Source organism: Octopus bimaculoides, chromosome 7 (genome assembly GCF_046866305.1).
Source record: "Octopus bimaculoides isolate indiv1 chromosome 7, ASM4686630v1, whole genome shotgun sequence".
Lineage (NCBI taxonomy): Eukaryota > Metazoa > Mollusca > Cephalopoda > Octopoda > Octopodidae > Octopus > Octopus bimaculoides.
This window is the reverse complement of record NC_142934.1, coordinates 66,213,300-66,235,332: the sequence shown is the minus strand read 5'-3', so window position 1 is coordinate 66,235,332 and position 22,033 is coordinate 66,213,300. Positions and strand designations below refer to the sequence as shown.

The 22,033-nt window shown below is 35.6% G+C and overlaps 1 protein-coding gene across 11 annotated transcripts in view; it reads right to left on the bottom strand.

Annotated features, from left to right (window-relative positions):
• Positions 1-22,033, bottom strand: part of LOC106872834 (putative protein phosphatase 2C T23F11.1) — a 228,587-nt gene that overhangs the window by 118,864 nt on the left and 87,690 nt on the right. For 3 of the 11 annotated variants that reach the window (XM_052969736.1, XM_089355467.1, XM_089355468.1), the window contains one exon: positions 891-951. The exons of 7 other annotated variants lie outside the window; for them this stretch is intronic. The gene's annotated coding sequence lies outside the window, so the exon portion shown is untranslated. Of the gene's footprint in view, positions 1-890; positions 952-16,649; positions 16,677-22,033 lie in introns of those variants that run through there. One more of the 11 variants, XM_089355463.1, reaches the window with a different exon arrangement.

The window sequence follows — 22,033 nt, the reverse complement described above, 5'->3', positions numbered from 1 at the left end:
AGTGTCCTACTTAGAAGGAAACAAAACAGAAGGAAGATGCAATCAACGGTAGGTAAAAGGTAAAGAACAAAAAAAAAAGAAATAGAAAAGAAAAGAACCAAAAAAAAACCCTTTAATGAGTTTGAATTGAAAAAGTAAACTAGATAGTCAGATCATGTGGCTTGAGAATTCAAAGGGTTAAAAGTTTAAAAAGGTGTTTCTCTTAAAAATCAATAGGAGAAAAGAACAGATTTAGTTCTTTACTTTTACTTAAGGAGAAATATATTCAACAGACTTTTGCTATCTCCAAGTTTAAAAAATTGTATTTTCATTTTTAAAATGATATCAATTAAAGTACCTGAACCTAGCTAGATGACTAATTGCTTATATTTTATTTAAATTTTTCAAGTTGTTTATTAAAGACACTGTGTTTCTTGTACTCAAAGATTCTAAAATTGCTCATGCTACTGAGTGTTAACATTGAAATTATTAAGTTAGTAAAAAGCAGGGAAATGCCCAACAAGAATGATGTTTGCATCACCAAAAATTAAAATTAAAAAAAAAACATTATAACACTCATGAGTATGAAAATAATTATCCAATAAGATTAAGAGCAAACTTGATGCTAGAAGGATTTGAAACTATAAACCAGACAGATGAAATTAAATATACTAAATCATTTACTTCAGCAATCAATCCTTTCTACCAACTTCATTATTCTTCTTCATAAATATCGACTGGTTTCTTTTGACTTGGCAGAATGCACCAGATTTATAGGAAAAAGGAAAGCAAGCATGCAGTGTGACAGTTGTTCCTTTTCTTAAAGACACTGGCACAAAGTGACACAAAGAAACACACACACAAAATCAAAAGCAGGTTACAGTTGCTTTCTGAATCTGAAAAGAACTTACCTTTCAGCTAAACAGTAATTTATACTTTTACTTATCCTTCCTTGTTCTATTGAAGAACAAGCTAGAGGTGAGAAGAGGAAAAGATAGAAGAGAAATAATAAGTAAAATAGTAATGCTAGAGAGAGAGAGAGGAGGAGGAGGGATAGAAGAAACAGCAAAGGCAATAAGACAAGGATGGGAGAAATATTCACTACAATGGTAATGACAAAACAATGCCAACCAAAGTAGTTAAAATAGGAGTAGGCTTCTTTTTTTAATTCAGATCATATCGTGTATTATACAATGAAGTAAAAGAGGGCACATGCACTCATGGGAGTAGGATCTGCAAAGATCATGGGGTATGATCCCTCCTCATAATTGAGGTATAAACAAAACAATAAAGGCTAGAAAGTGACAACTGTGGATGAGGGTCTTTTAGGGAAAGCTGAAGAGAGAGAAGGTCTGATGTGACAAGTGATGACATAATAAGCAACCAAAGCACACAAACTTGTTCTAACAGTGTCTGCACACACATATATATAGTGGAGCAGCCAGCAAAAGCTAACCAGCTGTTAGGAAGGACCCACTAATTAATATACACCATCCTCTAGCCCACACCACAGACCCATATGTGTTGTCTTCTACCACTACTGTAACAGCATCTACACCTCAGAGCAATTTAGTTACATGTGACATCTCTCCAACCTCACCTGAGACTCTTCTTCTTGTCCCTCTCTCCTCAAGTTCCAACACAAGCCAATTTCCCCAATACTTCCTCTACAAGATGTCAACCCCTTGCAATTCCCTTAGCAATCATCTTTCTCCAAATGGGTTGACTTGCAGTTGTTAAAGCTGAGCAACAACCACATCAATACAATCAGTTACAGAAGGCTTTCTTCCTTTCTTCTGAAACTATTAAAGTAAAATATTTTAAAAGGCTGAGTATGTACTTATACACATAACACTGAGCAACCAACAAACTGATACCTGACTGGATAGAAAGAATGCTGACATATCATGTGATCAACAGACAAGTGAAGTTTTTGTTTGAACACTAATTATGCTTTTATGGTATGTCATAGATGTAATTTAATTTTGATATCAGTTACACATTAAATATATTAAAAAAATATAGAACAAGAAAATATTTCAGAAAACAAAAAACTAAGTCATTAGTGTTGATCCCTTATTGAGAAAGTTGCAATGTGCTAGGCAGTAAATAAATTGCTTTTCTTTCTCTAGAAATAGTGGTTAAATCTCCCCCGTGACACATTAATAATGTAAAGTTCATAGACATAACATATCTGAAAATAACAGCTGAAATCTTAATGGCTGGAACACTTATGATCATAGGGTTACTCAATTTGGGCACATTTTGGACTAGCCAAAACGTTTTTTTATGGCAGAACAGATTCGTGAAATTTTAATTTTGTCTTGATTTAATCTCTCAATATCATGATTAAATCAATGTATTTCCTGACTACCTTTGGATGTCTTATATATGCACATACAACTTTTTTTAAATTCAAAATGAATATATCGTTTCTATGCTACAAGTTCAATCAGAATATTAATTTGCTTCAAGGTAAGCGTATTCCTTTGAATTTTCAATGCTCTTATTTACTAAACTGCAATTTCAATATACCCAATATGTTGTTTGCCTCTGAACAATAGATTTTCTCAAGCAGAGTTGACTGGATCTAGCGCAACGAGAACCCTAATGTTGCATGAATGAACATTTAGCACAGTTGCAGGGAATACTGAACCATGACATATAACTCGTATCAGGAGTTAAAACCAGATCATAGTCCTTCTTTACTCAAGAGTTAACCTTCTAATCTAAAATTGCAAACATTTTTATACTTCAATTATTCTACATAATTCTTATATTTCCTCATAAAACTAGATGATCATACATTTAAGGGGCTTATATTTCACAACTTTTCTCCCTACCTAAGTTCACAAACATTTTTTGTTTGAGTGGGGTTTGTGGGAGTGTTGCTTTACTAATGCTTCATTTGAACTAAATTCTATCATTTTCTTTCACTCACCACCTTGTATCAGGGAAATGAAATGTATTGAGGATCTAACACCATAACCCCTGCTAAAACACGCGCAAAGTGGTGGCTTGTCCTGCTAAAAATATCAATTAAATCTCTCTCAAATAACTATCAGTTTCAAAAACAAGAAAACCACATAATGGATAATATAGTTCAAGATTAATTAAGCTTATAAAAATAAGGTGTTCATGATTAAAATGTTTTTGAACATAGGTTTCCTCCAACAGGAGTGATCTGGGGGTTAGAATTATGAGCCAGAGCAACATTAAACCTGCCAAATACCAAAATATTTTGTTCTGTAAGATCAACCTAACACCAACTTCACCCATGACCACTAACACGCTAGGAAACAACTTTTCAAAGAAACAACCCTACAAACACTACATCCCCATAGTAAATAGTGAAATAAAAATAGGTCATGATCCTTAATAAGTTTTAGGGGTTAACACTGAAGGTTTCAGTTTTATATGGTGTATGAAAAGTAATTTAGGTTAGCAGAACTAATTCTTCCTCATGTTGTTGACAAACACTATAAATCCATTACTGAACTTACCAGAAATAGCATCTAAACTACACTGAAGTGGATTTTGAGTATCATAAATGCAGGCAAAGGTGTGTGATTAAGAAGCTTGCTGGTTTGGAGTTCCGTCCCACTGCATGGCACCTTGGGCAAGTGTCTTTTATTAAAGATCTAGGCTGACCTGAATTTGGTGGGTGGAAACTGTGTGGAAGATACATGATGTATATGTTTGTCCCCAACACTGCTTGACAACCAGAGTTGGTTTGTTTACATCTCCGTAACTTAGCAGAGCTTCACTAGGGCTAACCTGGGACTAAACGAAAAAGAACAAAAAAAGCAAATGAAGAGAGAAGTGAATTGTGCTGGATTAATCAGGAATCAAACAGTCACTGACACAGTTCAATGGGAATCATCCTGTATGATAGATAACACCCTATTTTTTAACCAGGCAGGGAAATTTCCCCACCAAGGATAAATGTTAGGATTCCAGAAAGAAAACTAAAGATTCCAGTGGGACATTTGTTTTTATATGGAAAAATTCTTTACCATTATTTCAAGTGCTTTCCTTTGTTCTTTTTTGCATGTATCTTATTTTCTTTAATGTTGATTTTTTAAGAATGCTAATAATGCTAACACTAGTAACATTACGTAAAATAAATTGTCTTATATACAGGTTGTTTTTTAAAATTTTTTTGGTAGTTTGTTTTGCTTTTCGTTTTTTGGCGGGGTTTTTTGCTATATGCAAGAAAAGGTTGAAGTCAGAATGGTGAACAAGAGGAAATACGAAAAAAAAAAAAAAAAATTAAGAACCAATCACACCTCATTAACAACAACAACACAGGCTGCCCAAACATTTCTCATATTTTATTGGCTAACAATCTCTGACAACTTAAGGAAACACTCCATTTACCAGAGAGCCAAGATTGCATCACAAATGTTGAGTCTCCTCTGATGAAGCCAGAAAATATTTCAGACATGAACAGTTGTAAATATATTTATGAAGCAATAAATATGCACTGACCTACACTAGAGTTGACACACAGAGACTTATAGATATACACAAACACAGATACAAGCAAATATATACATATATATATATATATATATATATATATATATATATATATATATATATATAGATAGATAGACAGATATACACATCCAAACACAAACTTGCACAGGCAAGATCTTACACACATGCATGCACACACACACAAGTCACAACCAGTAAAGTAAAGAAAGCTATCCAGGTGTTAAAATGTACATGATTTCTGAGATGGAAAAGCAGTGATTTGAATAGTTGACACTCGGATCAAATTTCATGATATAGTATACAAGAGATAAATATAACGTATCGTCTCTTTCACTAGATGATTATGACCAGCCAATTTCATGTAACATTACCAGAAAATCTGGTACCTTATACTGTCACATCTAAGTGAACCAATACACAGACAACTGAATGTTAAGACCCAAATAAGCAAAGACATGGCCAAGCGGCTGAGGACTTCACATCATAATCATATGGTTGCAAATTTCATGTTGATGTGAAAACTTTTTAGCAAGTCAGATATGTGCAGGTATGGCTGTGTGATTAAGAAGCTTGCTTCCCATATGGTCTTGGGTTCAAGTCTCACTGCATGGCACTTTGGACAAGCGTCTTCTCCTGTAACTCTGAAATGACCAAAACTTTGTGAGTAGATGGAAACTTAAAGAATATATGTATGTTTTTATATATATATATATATATATATATACATATACATATATATACGTGTGTGTGTGTGTGTGCACATACACACACACGCATGCATATATATGTGTATGTGTGTGTCTGTGTTTGTCTCCACCATTGCTTGACAATCAGTGTTGGTTTGCTAAGGTTCCCATAACTTAGCAGTTCTGCAAAAGAGACTGTCAGAATAAGTACCAGACTTAAAATAAGTAATGAGGGGTGATTTGTTCAACTAAATCCGTCAAGGTGGTGCCCCAGCATGACCACACTACAATGACTGAAACAAGTAAAAGAAAGTAAGCCTATATTCTAACCTGTGATAGGGTCATGCATAAGCAATGCAGCTGCAATTGAGATGCATTTCACCTGGAATTACACATTTCACTACACTTCACTCTGTTCTCCAATCTCCAATATATAACATTCAATATGGCCTGATGCTCAGCATGATAACTATAGCTAGCATAGCTTATCCTGCTTTAAACAACAACAGCAGAAATGGGTGAAGTCATTGTCATCATCATCACAGTTTTCCTATATTTGCCATGCATTTGATGACGACTAATACTAATAAGTATAGTAATAACCATACCACATTGCTTCCAACTGACTGGATGACAATACACTATGTGGAGTTCGAAATACACGAGTAGCAATTACATAGCTAACTGTACACAAAGAACTTTGTGTGTGTGTAGTTCAAATTTACAGAAAACAAAAAACGAAAAGAAGTGAAAGAACAACAAGCAGGTGTGTTAGTGTAACACTAAAGAAGAATGGAAAATTCTTAAGTTCCGAGCCTATGCTCTTTGGCAGAAAGAATTTAAGAGAAAAAACACAGAGAGGGAATGAAAAAAAATGGAGATAGAAAAAAATGTGTAAAGGTTAACAGTTCAACATCATAAAAAGTCAGGAGATATGAGAGGTGAATATATTTATTTACATCCTGATTTTGTTTGTATACAGCCAAGTTAAAGCATTGATTTTACCATAATATTCTGTTGATCTGAAGAGCTAGCCTTCTTTATCTGCATTGGTTTATAAATGTATGATAGTACTGTGCAATGTGTAGCATGCATGTTGATGCAGACATGTAAGATAATTTATTATACACTGAAATTATTATTACATGATAAAAGGTGTGAAACAACCATCATCTTATGAATATCATCATCATCATCATCATCGTTTAACGTCCGCTTTCCATGCTAGCATGGGTTGGACGATTTGACTGAGGACTGGCGAAATCAGATGGCTACACCAGGCTCCAATCTGATTTGGCAGAGTTTCTACAGCTGGATGCCCTTCCTAACGCCAACCACCCAGAGAGTGTAGTGGGTGCTTTTACGTGCCACCGACACGAAGGCCAGTCAGGCGGTACTGGCAACGGCCACGCTCAAAATGGTGTATTTTACGTGCCACCCACACAAGAGCCAGTCCAGGGGCACTGGCAACGATCTCACTCGAAAGTCCTTACACATGCCGCGGGCACAAGTGCCAGAAAGGCAACGCTGGGCACAGGTGCCATCACGATTTCGCTTTCGCTTGCCCCAACAGGTCTTCGCAAGCTGAGTTTCGTGTCCAATGAAGGAGATGACGTTGGCATGGGTGCCAGTCATCGAATTTAATTCGATTTCGATTCACTTGCCTCAACAGGTCTTCGCAAGTGGAGTTTAGTGTCAATGAAGGAAAGTATGCATAAGTGGGCTGGCTGAGGCCTTAGATTTAGGTCTCACTTGGCTTGCCGGGTCTTCTCACGCACAGCATATTTCCAGAGGACTCGGTCAGAAGTCATCATCTCAGTGAGGCCCAATGTTCGAAGGTCGTGCCTCACCACCTCATCCCAAGTCTTCCTGGGCCTACCTCTTCCACAGGTTCCCTCAACTTCTAGGGTGTGGCACTTAAATAAATATATTCACCTCTCATACCTCCTGACTTTTTATGATCCATACAACCCTTAAGAAATAATTTCATAGATTGGATTGCCTGGATATCAGCAGCATAGAACTCTACATTATACTCCTCTGTATTGGGTTACTATGTGGTATGGTAGCTGGGCCCACTGGAGAAGCTCTTTGTCATTCCCACAGGATTAAGGATGTCGTTATAATACTATTCCACATATACAAAAACAGCCATGCCAACAATCCAACATACCTCCATCATCAGCTGCCCCATGGATATCATGGTTTTGACACCTGGGCAGAACCGTTCAATCTGACAGTGTCAACAGCACTAGAATAAGTGTTGTTAAATTTTCTTTTATTTTTTTTTTGATTTTGTATTCATGCCATGAAAAGTTGGACCTTCATGAGAAGCCTGGTGCATATAGCCTCAATGTGATACATCACCACATGTAATTAATAGTGAGTTGGATATCTTTAATTAATGAGATTATCCAATCAATTATTAGACAAAACTTCTCTGTTCAACTGTTAGCCAAATCATATTTGGGAAACATTCTCCAAACAAAATATATGGCCTAGTCTATCTAGGATAGTGGAAATGCATATCACACACACCCACACACATACATATACACATGCATGTGCAAGCACACACACACACACACACACAGAACACATGAAGATAACATGAAAATACACACAAACTCACAAAGTCATACATACACAGACTCATGCACAAACTCACATACACACACCAACGCAGGTTAGCAAGTGACAATATTTAAAGTGACCTTGTACTCAAATACAAAAACCTTATCAATGATCCACCCACCCCAATCCACCAAAACTTTTCTATGGACATATGTTGAGAATCACAAATACAATTTTCTACTATATTATCAATTTAAAACAAAGAAACTACTTATGAACTAACATCCTATGCCAAAAAACAATACCATCTACCATTCACCACCCACATCTGAGTAATTCTTTACACATGTTCAGATACACATACATGCACATACACACAGTCTACAACCCATGTCACATATACCCACATTTTCTTACACCCACAACATCTACACACACTTGCATCTACTTACATACACCCACCACACACAAATTACATACTTACACACACATACACACATTGAAAAACTCCTGCAAGTTTATCTGTATTTATGTACAGACATGGCTCCCACATGCACACACAAGCTGACCTTGAATATGCACACGTGCACATGCATGCACACACAATCACAACCACAGAATCCCACTTGATCATGCAATAACCATAATGGTTCAGTCCTGAAATAAATTCGTCTAGCTCACAAGAAACCCAACACTCTTTGATCATCAACAAGTGCAACCAGTTACCTCAATGACTGCAGTGTAAAATTATGTAACAGCTTTGAGCATAATCCCTGCTTTCTCATTGAAGAAAATTTAAAACAAAAGAGGGTGATAAAACATGGCAGTTGCCTATAGAATACCATTTAACTATTTAGTATATAAAAGTAAGATGAAATAAGTCACCTGGCTGGTTCATAAAATCCACAATCACTTTATTGGGGTTTTTTTTTCATTGGGGGGGGGGGGTAGAGTTTTCATTTGTTGCAAGTATTCAGACCAGGTCCCCAGTTTTTTTCACCCTTCCACTCCATAGTTTTACAGCAAATATTCCATGTTGGGCATTATCTGCATCATTTTACCCAGTTATGCACTCTCCTACTCTGACAAACTGTTAAAAGAAATGTTAGTTAAGACTGTTTGGTAAGAAGTTTGCTTCCCAGTTACATGGTCCTGTGTTCAGTCCCACTGCATTGCACCTTGGGTGTCTTCTACTACAGCCCCAGACCGACCAAAGGCTTGTGAATGAATTTACAGAATTCACAGAAACTGAAAGAAGCCCATTATATACACATATCAAACAAAAGACTGGATAAGTCTGCAATCTCTGTTTTGAAATGTAAATATGTAATTACACTCTGCAAATAGAATTCACAAGAAATTTCAATCGCTATGTACATCTCATTCAAAATAAAACATCATCATCATTGTTTAACATCCGCCTTCCATGCTGGCATGGGTCGGATGGTTTGACATAAGCTGGCCAAGCAGAAGACTGCACCAAACTTCTGTGTCTATATACAGACATTTGATTAATGCAAACATACAGACGTGCTTCATGAGGACACAGCTTGGATTATAATCACTTACATATATATAAATGTAAATATGCATGTGTGTGTATGTATTTGTCTTCCACCGCTGCTTGACAATTAGTGTTGGTTTGTTTATGTTCCCATAACTTAGAAGTGTGGCATAAGAGACTGATAGAAAAAGTACCAGGATTAAAAAAATATAAGCTCTAAGGTCAATTCATTCAACTAAAACCCTTCAAAGCACTGCCCCAGTATGGCCACAGTCTAATGACTGAAACAAGTAAAAGGTAAAAGGTTCTTCCTTGAACTTCACTAAAACTGAAGGAAAATGTATATGTAAGAAATAAAATGATTTACAGTGGGGAAGATCAAAAATGAGAAAGGTTCACTGGATGAGTTGAGTATTATTTGACAGAGAGAAAGGCATTGTGAATTGTAGAAGATGATGGGAATATAACCAATGATGTAAATTGCAAAGAGAAATGGGATGAAATGGCTGAGCCATGTGCTGAAGAAGGATGAACATGACTGGGTAATGAAGACCGAGAAAGATGATGGAGAAGGAAATAAGGCCAAGAGTGTAAGTAGGATGTAGCAGATAAGACAATATGGAAAAGACTGTCATGGAGTCAGGAGGTTAAGCTCTACTTAAATAGTGATAATGGACTTAACCCTTTCGTTACCATATTTCTAACCAAATTACACCCCTTATGTGTTTCAATTAATTTCTAACATAATCATAAATTTAGGCTGGTTTCATTAAACAACTCTAACTTTTTTATTTATCAACATATTAATGTGATTTTTGGAAGATAAATTAACGAAAGGTTCTCAACCAATTCTATACCAAAATTTTTGTCACAAAGTGACTTTAATTACAGGTAAATTCAACAAAATATAAAATTATTTAAATTTTTGTTCAAACATCGCTATAGAAAATGGGTTATTAGCTAATATTCAATTGGGTATACAACAAAATATTATTATAAAAGAGTTGTGCACATTACTGGATTTATTACTGTCTCTTTTGCCAGTATAAAATTAAAATCCAGAGCAGTACCCAGTATTTGATTCACAAATCTTTTCCAAACTTTGATCCCCCATTTTGTGCGCTTTCCTGGCATATACTGTTGAAAACGCACTCGGCCTTTATAGCCCACCATATCCTTATCTATAAACTGTTTTATATGTGCTTTGAACACAGTCAATGAGGGGTCTTATTTTAAATAAGGGATCAAAGTCTGGTTTTCCACGTACTGGTGTACTGCTCGTGTCTATTACATGTAGATATTGAGTCAATTTTAAAAACCGTATCCTCGTCATTATACTTGAGACGTATTCGTCGCCAAAGGGTTCATCACTACTCCAGTAATTTGTTATTCTCGGTAACTTGCTAATGCCCATAATAATATTTATGGCAAAATATGCTTTAATTTCATTCAAGTTTATGGGAAACCTCAAACTATCCTTTTTTACGCTTTGTTTACATTTAGCGTAACGGTTTGTTTCCGCCGTAATCAATTCAAATAGGTACATCGGAAAAAGCAAAAAGAAATAGTCTAAAGCTTTACTCTACTGGGTAAGACTGTGACTTGGTCCAGTTTCTTCGGAAAAATCACTGAAAGGAGTTTTTAAATTTTCACTCCATTCAGGTACTAATTCATTCTCTTTATCGCTATCATCGGAGCTCTCGGATTCACTGCTTTCATTTTCGGAAAATGAAACCTCAGATTCATTATCAAATACCACGTGAATTTTTTTTTTTCGGTTACATACAGAGTTAGATTTATCAAGGTCTTCAACGGAAAATCCTTCGAATTCTGACTCGCTGCTTGACAGAATAAAATTCGTATCCATTTTTTTGTCAGGATTACAAATTTTGAAAACACAACAGGAACAAATTTGGAAAAAAAATCTCCCAAAATTCACAAAATTAAAAAAACATGTTGATCGTCATACAAAACTATAGCTGAACTGTTTACACAAATAATCACGGGTTTTCACGAATGTACTAACGAGATTTGCTCAGATATTCTCATTTAAATATGAATAGGTGATTACGGGCGGTTTTGGGCGGCTTGGTCACATGAACCAAAATTTTTTTCGGGCGGCTTTGGGCGGTTTGGTAACGAAAGGGTTAAAGCACCAGCTGCCTTCTGTATATAACATGCCATTATGATAGAATTATTCATTCTAACATAATATTCTGCAAGTGGCTGCAGACTGTTGCAGGTCAACAGGCAGTAAGACTATAAGCTACATGATTAGAGGTTTATGTCCTGCCACCAGCATGACATAATAAAACACAACAATGATTTCAATTTCTCTGAACTAGTAGGAGCTGAAACTATCCAAGAACACTAGATCCACCTCCACCTCTCAACATACATTGTTTAATCCCTCCTATCTTTACAATAAAGCACTTTGCTAAATGTTTCCTTCATGAAACTACAGTTCATAGAAATTCCCTTCTTAACAGCATTATTACTGTTTATCCCCATGTCTATCGTGATCAAGTAGGACTATGCTAAAAAGCACACTAGACATAATCATCTCATCATTTGTTCATACTTAATATATCTATGACTATATTATAGATGGCACAATGTAATTTGAAGAAAATTTGGCTGCTATTTTTAGGAGCTCAGTCAAACACTTATGAGACCTCCTCATTGGTTTCCTGACCTTCATTTTAATCCACAAGCACCACTCAGCAAAAGTTCAAGCTGAACATCAACTAAATCGACCCCACCCATCTGGAAAAGCCTATAAAAGTTATAGACACTGCTTGTTGGATTCAATAGTAAAACCGAAAGAGAAAATCTGACCAAACCATTTAACACACATGAGCCTTTAACAGTAAATTTGTACAATGGAGTAATGTACAGTGTAGAAATTTCTAGATAGAATATTTTGCCAAAGTACTTTTAAACAGCATTCTACCCAAGCTCCATAATAAATCAAATTCATTTTATCCTATAAATAACTGGAAATCTTAATCTCTCTAGCTATAAGCTAGTTGAATCACATGAAATGTACTGGTCCTACTTCATGGATGAATGATTGTTTTGTTGCTTAACGCCAGATTAACTCCAGTCCAGTAGTTTGTGATCAAAGGCTTTGCAAGTGTGACCCATCCTGTCTTTTCTAGGGTAATATAGAACTAAATTAAGTAATATGTCCTTTCTTTACATAAGATAGCTAGGTATGATTTGTGTGTAATTTGGCTGCTATTTTTCTTTTCTGGGAGGTCATAGAGCACAGAGAAATTCACTCAGTCATTCTCAGGCAGAATTGCTTAAAATTAGAAAATGTATTCGTCCACAAAAAAGAAAAAAATTTGCATCCCCCCACCATACACACACATACACAAATAAGAATAACTTGAAAATATATAAAAATTTCCAGAATCATCAACTCATGTTAGCTTACTACAACAACAAGAGCAGTAACAAAAGAGAAAATTAAATGCAAACCAAATACATAACCTTAATGAAGGGAAGGAAATTAGCAATGTACAGTGGAGTGAGATCAAGGAAGTGGCCAGAGTGAACCTCATAACTGGAAAAGATGACATAGAAAAAAGACATATGGAAAGTATGTATGTTGAAATGTAATCACGAGAATACATGGAAACTAGCAATGGTGTTTGTTAGCCTGTTAGCTTTGACTGAGCAGATCTATGATCAAAGCTATTTTAACTAGGAACATACTGGTTTGTTTGCTCTTTGCATTTTTTTTTTTTTAACAGTAGGGGACAACTTGATGGAAATTTGGCTGCTAATACTTACATATGGTGGAGGCGCAATGGCCCAGTGGTTAGGGCAGCGGACTCGCGGTCATAGGATCACAGTTTCGATTCCCAGACCAGGCGTTGTGAGTGTTTATTGAATGAAAACACCTAAAGCTCCACGAGGCTCCAACAGGGGATGGTGGCAAACCCTGCTGTACTCTTTCACCACAACTTTCTCTCACTCTTACTTCCTGTTTCTATTGTACCTGTATTTCAAAGGGCCAGCCTTGTCACACTCTGTGTCACGCTGAATATCCCTGAGAACTACGTTAAGGGTACACGTGTCTGTGGAGTGCTCAGCCACTTGCACGTTAATTTCACGAGCAGGTTGTTTCGTTGATCGGATCAACTGGAACCCTCGACGTCGTAAGTGATGGAGTGCCAACAACAACTTACATACTAAATAACCACATAGTTAGTTCTCTTGTTAACGTGAAGAGAGTTGTGGTGGGTTTTCATTGGTAAGTGTCAACACAATGCAAGTAAAAGCAGAAGGTAAGTCAGGTATTCCAATGGAAGATTGTCTAAAACATTACATAACATCTTCTCACAAAGTGACCTATCATATCCCATTTGCTGTATAGCAAGCCTGCCTCAGCCATACTATAATGGAAAAAAAGAAAACAACAGAGCATAAGAAAAAACCAACAAAAGCTTCAATGTTGTTGCTCAACCTGCCAGAAATAGCATCTAAATCTTCTCAAATTATTCATATTAGAAAAGGAAGAACATTGAATAATGTAGTTCTAGAAATACAACATTAAAAAAAAAATAAAAACAATTTTTAAAAAACCAAAAAGATGTGGCATATTACAGGTGGAATGCTTTTAGTAATAAGTCAGCTAAATCTGCACTGACCCATAGCTAAACAACCGAAACAAAACCAAAGATGATGATTATAACAGGCTATGTTTTTGTTTTAGGACACATTAATAGTTGTTTCTATTTTAAGAATTTCTGTTATTATTTTTTCAATAAATAAAACTTAATGATTCAAATGATATAATTTCCAAAAAAAATAGCTATTTTACCATGTATGCCCAAGGTTTGTCCCAGCCAGAACTCCAAATGTCGTCCCAAGCTCACAACACGTCTACAACACATCAGAGATTTTACTCCAAACCAGGAAATTTCTGCAGACTAAGAACCTCTTGTCTAACAACACTAAGAAACAAGTAAACAGATTAAACCATATAAAGATAGATCTAGTTATCTGTGCATGATAATCTCGTAGCAGAATAGTGTCCTGATATTGAAATGTTGTATTCTCTCAGCTAATAACAATTGGAATGTAACCTAAAAATACACTTGATAATTCCTGAAGCTCTAGGCTACACAAATAATATTAATAATAATGATAATTTTTTTTTTTTTTTTTTTGCCAGAAGAGCAGTATCATATATTTGACAAGAGAAAGATAGTCAATGTTATAGATATGCATTTTCCTTCCTTTTGTTTGTACTTTTTGTTTGTTTTTTGTTGCTGCTTTTTTTACTATTAAGAGTAGCTATGTGCATGTGTATTTGGTTGTAATACACACACACACACACACACACACACACACACCATATTTCAGTCTAATCTGACACCATGTCACAGATGCACCATATTCCTACAGTATTTGCTTGTGTATAGGGTGCATCAAAGCACACACAGGGCATGGTTTTGTAAGAAGACAATAGTAGCAAGACACACGTTTCTGCATGTGCAGCTGGTTGTATGGTGATAGGATGAAAGAAGGCAACATTCCAGAGGGCAAAGAAAGTATCTCTGTAATTATGCACTCGTGTGTGTGTGTGTGTAGTAGTACATATGTATTGTTTTCAAATTCATAACATGAGGAGAGGTTGTGATCATGATCATGGAGACCATCCTTAAATTGTAAGATTGATAAAGTCAATATCCTGCAGCTCAATGTTCTAATGCTTGCATCAGAGTGAACTCTGTTAATATATATATGTTTGCAAAGGTAGGTTGTTGCAAAAGGCAACAACTTTTTGACTGCCTCCTCATAACAAGGAACATGTTTTTTATATAGTTTTACTTATGTCTAATGAATCCTTGTTACCCCCAAGAATTTCGTTTTTACCCCACTTGGGGTAATTTACCCTATTTCGCTGATCCCCAATCTATTTGATTAGAGATGACCAGAAGCTAAAATAAAAATCAACATACACACCTATATATAAACATGAGTAATTTTTTTTTTTTTTCAAATATATGATAATATAAAACAGACACAAAAGTAGAAGGAAGACTGAGTGTACACCAGATGTGACGACAAGCTAAATTTTCAATGAGTAAAAAAGAAAGAAAGAAAAAAAAATCAATACACCACTGACTTGCACATGTTTCTCTAAATTCCATCAACAGACATATTGTATACATTAACGGATTCTTACAAAACAAAGAGTTTAAAATTGGTACACTGCAACAGTGCAATTAACATTTTGTAATAACGAGCAAATATAAACAATGAAAATACAAAAATAGAAAGATTTTAACAAATAAAAAAAGAATTAAAAAAAATAACATTGCTGGAGAAAAGTGATTTGATAGATGTATCCGATTTCTTCTAAAAGGAAGAAGATATGAGTGGAGAGGGGATTCGACCTAAATGATATGATCAATAAAGTAAACAGATAGAACACACACACACACACACACACACACACACACATTAATTAACCACAATCTTCTTTAGTTTTGCCGAATGAATTACATTCACATTCTTGTTTTCTCCTTTGAAAGTCAGTGCAGCTTTGTTGTTGTTGTTGCTGCTGTTTAACCCCAAGCCAGCTCGAAGACATTCCAACCATAACCATTCTGCCCTTCTCTCAAGCATCATATATCTAAAACTAAATTAACCAATCTAGTTTTTAATTTTCAGGATGTTATGGCATAACTTAGGGAAGTTTGGCTGCTATTTCCAGCAGGTTGAGCAACCAAATAGAGGCTGCCTCTACAGTAGTTATGGTGGTGTCATATAACCAGCAAAGTCATAGAAACATCACTGAAAACTTCAATTCTATGCAAGGCAGCCCTTCTGGTTAGAGCTACAATAACATTGATATTGTACAGAACAAGATAAGAAACAATCATCTTAATATATCATTGTGTGTGTGTGTGTGTGTGTGTGTGTGTGTGTGTACATACGTATGCATGCATGTTCCAAGTTATAGGCCAATGTTTTTGCATTTTAGGTAGGTGAAAGACCTTAGGGTGTTTTAATTTTTCTGATAATTTCTATATTCTTAACAAAAAAGAAATAAGAATGTTGCCAGTACCGCCTGACTGGCTCCTGTAGGATTTTCGAGCGAGATCGTTGCCAGTGCCCCTGGACTGGCTTGTGCGGGTGGCACATAAAAGACACCATTTTGAGCGTGGCCGTTTTCGTGCGGGTGACACGTAAAAGCACCCACTACACTCTCTGAGTGGTTGGCGTTAGGAAGGGCATCCAGCTGTAGAAACTCTGCCAAATCAGACTGGAGCCTGGTGTTGCCATCCGGTTTCACCAGTCCTCAGTCAAATCGTCCAACCCATGCTAGCATGGAAAGCGGACGTTAAACGATGATGATGATGATGATGTACATCACCAACCACTGCAATCATTACTGGCAAAAGATACTGATTAGAAAGAAAAAGAGATTAATTCAATATATTAGTACAGTATTTTTGGTGAGGAAAGTGTTTTCACAGAAATTGAGGAAAAAGTAAAATAGTATTTTGGTTACAGATATTCTTTCACTCTTTTACTTGTTTCAGTCATTTGACCCCAGGACTTATTCTTTATAAGCCTAGTACTTATTCTATCAGTCTCTTTTGCCGAACCACTAAGCTACAGGGACATAAACACACCAGCGATGTTGGGGGCACAAACAGACACACAAACATATATATATACATATATGATGGGCTTGTTTCAGTTTCTGTCTACCAAATCCACTCGCAAGGTTTTGATCAGCCCAAGGCTACAGTAGAAGACACTTGCCCAAGGTGCCACACAGTGGAACTGAACCTGAAACTATGTGGTTGGTAAGCAAGCTACTTACCACACAGTCACTCCTATATATATATATATATATATATATATATATATATATATATATATACACACACACGCGCGCGCGCGCATCATTGCCTTCTGGTTTCACTGAATCACTCTCATCTCTTCTAAAATGTGAGTAGTCAAATAGCTCCCCTACAGCAAGAAACCTGTTCTACTTGGCCAAAAGAGAGAGGGGAAGAAACCAGGGAAGATAGTGAAAGGAAACATTTGACGGCCTTACCAACTAGCTACAGAAAGACTAACCCATAATCTGCTAGGTTTTGTATGAGGTGAAAGGTGGAGGAGGTCCATGATCATTGAAGCCTGCAGGCATGGTACATGGAGATAATCAAACAAGAAACTAGCCAGTTGCAAGTTCATATTCTTATGTTGACTTTACCCTTTTCTCCAGACAAAATACTTATAATGTAAATTACATCAGTGGTTGTTCAGCCTCGAGTCAGCCTTCAATGAGTGGACTTGTGAGCAAAGACATCCCAGCCACGACAATCCAATTTCTTACTTTTTTTTTTAAAGACAATAGGCCATAATTTCAAGATTTGGCTACTGATGCTAGTAAATAAAGCAACCTCATAGAGGCTCACCCACCAACTTTTCAAATCCTGGGGGTTTTGATTATTTACATTAGTTTATTGAGATGCAGAGCCAGCAACAGATGTCAGAGAAAAGTTATCGGCAATAGGCTAGCATTCTATCCAAAGAGATTAGTTTCTCAGCTACTTAACACCACATAGGTCAAAGTGAAACACCAATTTTTAATATTATATCAGTCCTTAGACTTTGAGTTATTAACGGTACAAAAGATCTACGACAATGCAACATGCATAGAATTATGAAACATAGTTGTATATGTTGCATAAATTTAGGTTGACCAGTGAATCTAGTGAGAGTGGTGGAAGAAGTGGAGCATCATGTTAGGTGTGGATTTGTAAACCTAGATAACTTTACAGTATAATCAACACCAATATACTATAGTACAAGAAAATTATGAAGGCGTAGGGAGAGTTGAAGAAAGTAATAGCAACCCAGAAAAATAGAACAAAAAATAATAGGGAGAGAAGGAACAGAGGTGTTGGTAAGACACGGAAGGAATAAAGAATAACACAGGAATGGATCAAAGATGGATAGGAGAGGAATAAGAGAGGGAAAATGAATAAGTGGAGGGATAACAGGAGAATATGAGAGTGAGAAAGAAGGGGGAAGATTAGGAAGAGTTGAAAGAAGAGAACCAAAAAGAAAAGCAAGCATGAACTGTTGCGATAGAAGAAGCTCACCACCGTCTTTGTTGTTATAGCATCTGAACTGCAATATAACACCATTCTATACCATTACACTCTCTGCTTCATACATGTACTGTTTCAAAGACTAATATTATACATGCATACATACATATGAATAAATAAAACTTAAATGAATATTAGAAGAATTACTAATTGAAGTGAAATAATATATTCTATATTCTCATTATACATGTAATTTTGCATTTCTTCAAGTTTCAAACCATTAAAAAAAAAATTTCTTCCCAACCACACTTCCAGCTCATTCAAATTTTACTCCAGCATAAAAGTTGTTATTGAATCATTAAAATTATCCTTTTGCTATAAGCACAAGGCCTCAAATTTGTGGGGAGGGATAAGTCGATCAAATACTGGTATTTGACTGGTAGTTGATTTATGAACCCTGAAAGGCTGAAAGTCAAAGTCAACCTTGGCGGAATTTGAACTCAGAACATAAAGACAAGTGAAATGCTGCTAAGCATTTTGCCTGGCATGCTAGCGATTCTGCTAGCTCTAATAATAAGTATAGCACAACAAACATTTTAAGGTCATATCTTGCTAAGGCAGAGGTTAGCTCACAGGCCCCATAACAGTCTTCTCCGGTTTGTCCCAACAAATTAACTCTCATGTCCATATTTCTTTCTCCGTCATTTTTAACCATACTTTTGTCAGTAAAAATGGTCTAAGGTAGTTCATATGTATTTATTACCATGGTCCAGATGATTTTATCCATTCCTAAGATTCTTTATCAGATGCATCAGCAATTGATTGACATGCTGGACATGATTTGGCTATCACATCTGCATTGGATTACATTTTTGACCAATAACAGTATCTACGAATCATTCAATTCATTTAGGCCATATCCCAATGACTTTCATGCAGTCAATTACAATTTAATTTTGGAATATTTTTAGAATAATTACTTCACAAGAATTGGACTTCAAGATTAAATTCCCATGACAATTAATTGCATCACAATTTATCCTATATTCTCTCAGATGTTCATCATCAAAACTTGGTTTTACTGGTCGACCATTATTGATCAATTAATTCAAATAATATCAATATCAGACTTCATGGCTGATTCAATTTCTTTAGTGGTAACTGGCATACCATCAAAACTTACATGAATAATTTCAAACAAATCCAGACAGAATGATTTTTACATCTTCCATCAAAATTCTAATTAAATCCTATCTGTAGTCTTAAGAATGCATTGACATTTTCAATATTGCTTTAGAGCTTTATATCATATCGTATATTTGAAAGACACCAACAAGGCCACCCAACATTGCAAATGCAAAGATTGAAGCACCAGTATATTTTTATTTGGTGATAATATCTGTTAGTGTCTTATGATCAATGATTAATTCAAAATGTCATTGGGTATCCAGCTGTAGAAACCATGATAGATCAGACTGGAACCAGGTACAGCTCTCCAACTTACCAGTTCCAGTAAAACCATCTTAACCCATGCCAGCATGGAAAGCGGATGCTAAATGATGAATACAACTGATAATCCTTTTTATCTATTTGTGAGAATGGTCATTGATGTGCATTTAGTGTTTTAAAGGTTTGAGCTTTGTTCACCCCCTTCCCCCCCCCCACAAACACATTCACTTTGTAGCAAAACTGTTCCAACAAAGACTGGTGACACATCTACTACAAAATTTAGTGGCAATTTTCAGTGCAATACATGAATTGTGTGATGTCATTTGTTTCAAGTCATCAAAACTTTGACAGTTATCTGCCCATTTAAATGGTATGTTCTTTATCATTAAATCATTGCACAGTAAGGTTTACTATGCTCTTAATGGACAAGCAATAATACTGACTTTCAAAATACAAGCTAATACTTCATGTTCTTTGGAATCAGTAATTTTCAAAAGCACCAATATTTGAATCAAGATAATCAACTTCTTATTGAAAATAATAAATTACATTTTCTTTTGCTTCAAGTTTGCTTCCCAACCACATGGTTCAGGTTCAAGTTCAGTGTGTGTCTGTACAACCAAAATAAAATGTATTATGTGAAATATAACATTTTCATAAGGTGCTATGCGGCGAGATCAAACCCAGAAGCTCATGATTAGAAAGCCGACTTCTTGATTATTCTGTCATGCCTGCACACATAAAACTAAAAAATACCTTTTAAACAAATGTGAAACACTGAAACCACAAAAATGCAACTATGTTACATCTTTGTGAAAGACATTACATTACACATTTTCAGTAGCTGCTAAAAAAATATCAAAGTATTACCAGTTAATATGGCATGATGTTGAATTAATTACGCATTATTTCATAGTTTCAATATTTCAATGATATGACTGTTTTATTCTTAGAATGACATTGTAGGTTAGGTGGAAAATGCTAGATCTGGTCAGTTTGAACATAAAACAGATAGAATATTTTGGCCAGATATAGCAGGTTCAAATGCTAGAGTTAAACAATACAAAATTAAATTGGTCAGAAAAGCTCTGGGACATATGTAGAAAACTTTTCAGAAGTTGAATACATTCATACATTTCAATGCAAATGGTGCTGGTGAAACATTCCCATACAAATATCTGCCAACAGTAAGGACTACAGGCCTGCTACAGTTGTTTGAGACAAGAAATCAAAAGTATATATTGCTGGGAAGGTCACAGTGCAAAACCAGTGAGAAAGATAACATCTGCTTCAAAAGCTACAACTTCTCTCACCAGTTTATAAGTTCACACTTGTATTGATAAGCATCTAAATCAGTTCTCTCTAAAAGCTATGGTCTTCAAGTAAAGAAAACACACCAGCTAACACACACTCTATATATTAAATATCTAAGTGGAAAAGCAAACATATACAAAACTTCCTTAAAATTCAGCATATACATTTTGTTGTTGTCATTATTTGAATTCCAATGATAAAGCTAAACCAACACCTTTATAGAAAAATTCAAAGAATTAAACACACACACACACACACACACACACACACACACATCATGCATACATATATATATATATATGACTGACCAGTCCCATTTGACCAGTACATCTGTCAGACAGGACTTTGATGACTGCTATGAAGCAGGAAAGTATACTAGCCCCTATATATATTTAATACTCAATATTTCATATATTCAATAAGACATTCAATACTTCATTTCATTTTACTATTTATATTATATATTCCCTATTCTATATCCCACATTAATTTTATAAGAATATAAATAAAACAAAAAAACAGAGTTGGAACTCTTTTAAATAATATATATATACACACACACACACACACACACACACAAACACATGCACAAACATGTGTATTTACACATATACATGCACAGACATATATATATATATATATATATATTATCATCATCGTTGTTGTTATTATTTAACATCCATTTTCCATGCAGGCATGGGCTGGATGGTTTGACAGGAGCTGAAAAGCTAGAGGACTGCACCAGGCTCCAATCTATTTTGGCACAGTTGCTATAGCTGGATGCCCTTCCTAATGCCAACTTTACAGAGTGTGTTAGGTGCTTTTTATATCGCACCACACACACACACACACACACACACACACACACACACAAAGCGCCACTTATACAGTAAAAATTTGTCATTTAATGGCCTGCAACTGTACAATAG